The sequence below is a fragment of the Ipomoea triloba genome, chromosome 9, assembly GCF_003576645.1.
Source record: "Ipomoea triloba cultivar NCNSP0323 chromosome 9, ASM357664v1".
In the NCBI taxonomy this organism is placed as follows: domain Eukaryota; kingdom Viridiplantae; phylum Streptophyta; class Magnoliopsida; order Solanales; family Convolvulaceae; genus Ipomoea; species Ipomoea triloba.
In genome coordinates, this window is record NC_044924.1 from 3,261,982 (window position 1) to 3,265,751 (window position 3,770).

The window sequence follows — 3,770 nt, forward strand, 5'->3', positions numbered from 1 at the left end:
CTGCAAAACACTATATGGCATTCTATTAATCAAGTAAACAGCAGTTTCAAAAGCAAAGTCCCAAAAACGAGATGGAACAGACGCACGAGCCATAAGAGTAAGACCAGTTTCGACAATATGCCTGTGCTTCCTCTCAACACGACCATTCTGTTCATGAGTGTAGGCACAGGATTGTCTATGATTAATCCCTAACTGAAGAAGAACAGTATGTANTAAAAAAATGAAATGGGTAGTGACACGGCCGTGTCCCTACCCGTTTTGGGCTGCCCTAAAACTGATCACCAAAATGGGTACTGACATGGCCGTGTCCCTGCCCGTTTTGGTCTGTGCTGTTCTGTTTAAGCGCGTTTTTGCTGCATTTTTTGGGGACTCCGAACCCTAGCTAGTTGAGACTCTCTCTCTAATATTTTCATTAGCCATTTTTAGCTTAGAATAGCTTAGATTGACATTGTAGAACACTTTGCAAGCATCTTTTGGTGGTTTTGGAAGGGATTCCAACAACATCTCTCCATCATTAATAGTAAAACTCTTACTTCCTCTTCTTCAAGTGTTTTTACATTTATTGCATATTTATGCTTTCCTTGTTGAATCTTGCTATGTTTACCTTAAATATGAGTGAGTAGTCTTTCATATGGGTTAGATTTGGTGTTTATTGCTCTTATTGATGCTAGTTAGATGATTATTGCATAAAGGGGATGAACACCCATTTAGGGTTCTTGAGTTTGAGTTGGATTTTGATTTTATCTTTCAATGATTAGTTGCGCAATGATTATTGCTTGTCTTTGGAAAGTCTTTCATTTCAATGGAAGTTGGATGGAAGACTTAAGCCAATACAATCTCAAACCCATTTTCTCTTCTATGGAAATAGGGGTAGATTTGGGGCTTAAATAGCTTTTGTTCTTCAAGAACTTAGGTTGATACACCATGGGAATGGGGCAACCTTTGTTCTAATCCTTGTGGAAACTTGGATTCTTTTGTGCTAGCATCAAGAACCTAGGGTTATTGTTCATCCCCCAACTCAAGTGTTAATGCATCAATAGAGTAATACACCTAATCTAACCCATTCTTCCCAATAGATTTTAATCCTAGTTTAGGCTTGTTTTCCCTTATATCCATAATTCCAAAATTACTTCTTAGTTGTTATACTTTAATCCTTAAAATGGTTGCTTGGATCCTTATGGGTTTCAAGACCTTGGTGACTAGAGTCTAGGTGATTAATCCTTACGTGCCATAAAATCCAATCCTCGTGGTTCGACTTTACACCCATTTTCACACCCCGCTCTCACTACATCAACAACCAAACACACGAAGAAAAGAGTATGAGGGAGAAGATTTATGTAACAATAAATGAGGACTGGAATTCTGCAAAACACTAGATGGCATTCTATTAATCAAGTAAACAACAGTTTCAAAAGCAAAGTCCCAAAAACGAGATAGAACATACGCACGAGCCATAAGAGTAAGACCAGTTTCGATAATATGCCTGTGCTTCCTCTCAACACGACCATTCTGTTCATGAGTGTTGGCACAGGATTGTCTATGATTAATCCCTAACTGAAGAAGAACAGTATGTAGCTTTTTGTATTCAGCTCCTAAGTCCGACTGAATAGCCTTAATTTTGCGATTAAATGACCGTTCAACTAAGGCACGAAACTTGTCAAAAATGGCATACAAGTCAGACTTCAATTTCATAGGATAATACCACGTGTAACGAGAATGGTCATCAACAAAAAGAACAAAATAACGATAACCAGAAGAAGACAAAACAGGAGCTGGTCCCCAAATATTAGTATAAATCAAATCAAGAATATTCGAACTAACAGAGTCTACACGTGGCAAAGGGAAACGAGCAGACTTGCCCAATTGACACGCAGAACACAAAGAAGAAGTACAACGATTATTGCGACTAGAACCACTAACAGAACAAAAAGGAAGAATACGATCTAAGACTCGTTGATGAGGATGTCCCAAACGATCATGCCATACGGAAGAGGAAGCACGGGACGAGATAAACGCACGGGGACTGTTTTTCGGAATGGGCAACGTGTAGAGACCACCGCAACTATTGCCGCGAAGAAGAATTGCCTTGGTTGCTATATCCTTCACAACAAAAAAGGATGGATGAAACTCAAAAAAGACTTTATTATCTTTTGCAAAGCGTTGCACAGATAAAAGAGAGGAAGACAAACCAGGAACATGTAAAATATCAGACATCCTAAATACTTTAGACGGGGTAGAAAAAGAAGCATGACCAGTATGACTAATAAGCAAACCTGTACCATCACCAACTCGAAGAGCATCACCACCAGTGTACTCTTCAGATGTAGAGAGCGCAGCAATATCAGGGGTCGCGTGATTTGTCGCCCCAGTGTCTGGAATCCAAAGATGCGAGTCAGACACAAGATTCGGCGCATCCTCAGCATATGTTAAATGAGCTTGGAGTCCACGGCCAATTAAAGAAAAACAGGCTGGTGCAAGATGGCCATAATTGCCACATAATTGGCATTGAGGCTGCCAATTACCACCACGTCGCCCACGTGACCTGCCACCGCCATGCGAGACACGTCCACGCTGCACACCACCGCCCTGCTTCTGCTGCTGGTCGGCGAAAACAGCACCACCACATGACTGATTCCCACCGCGGCGATTCGATCCGCCACGCCAAGACCGCGACCGACCTCCACTACCACGCTGGCCAACAAAACCCGCAGCTGCAGGGGCTGGAACACTGCCATAGCTATCACCGGTAGCGAACTCATGCGAGCCAAGGAGATCGGCGAGTTCGGGAAGACGCACCGGCTGACCTCGAACATTCAAAGAAGCTACGACAGAGTGATATTCTAGACGTAAACCTCTGAAAATATACATATTCTGATCCTCCAAAGAAACCGCACGGCCAGCAAGAGCTAGATCTTCCACCATAACTTGCGCACGAGCAATGTAGTCGACGGCGGAGGCATCACATTGGCGTATTGTTTGCAGCTGTCCAAGAATATGCATAATCCGAGCTTGACTGGAAGAAGCGAGAGCCTGCTCAAGCGCCAACCAGAGATCACGCGACGTAGTGCAACCAATTGCGAGGTACATAACTTCCGACGAAAGTGAAGAGATTAACATGCTAAGGACCGCATGATCTTGGCGCACCCATGGAGCATGCAGCGGGTTGGGTAGAGCAGCAGCAGCGGAGGAGCCTTCAGAAACGGGAAGAAAACGATTAGGGCAAGAGTAGGAGCCTTCAGAAACGGGAAGAAAACGATTAGGGCAAGAGTTCGAGCCTTCAGAAACGGGAAGAAAACGATTAGGGCAAGAGTTCATGCCATCAACGAAACCCATGAGGTCGTGCCCACGAAGAAACGGAATAACCTGTGTCCTCCAAAACAAGAAATTCTTGTTCGTTAGCTTAATGCTAACCCTCCAAAACAAGAAATTCTTGTTCGTTAGCTTAATGCTAACATAGTGATGCGCAGCAGACAGAGAAGTTAGCTTAATGCTAACATAGTGATGCGCAGCAGACAGAGAAGCGGCTGCTGAAGAAACCGCAGAATGCGCAGCAGACAGAGAAGCGGCTGCTGAAGAAACCGCAGAATGCGCAGCAGACAGAGAAGCGGCTGCTGAAGAAACCGCAGAAAAAATAGCTGCATCAGAAACGGTCCGTTCGGAAGAATTAACAGAGCCGTCAGCCATTGGAAAATAAACCTAGGCTAGCTGATACCAGATGAGAACTGAATATTGTATTGATTCAATTGAACAATTACAATGATGAGGAATAG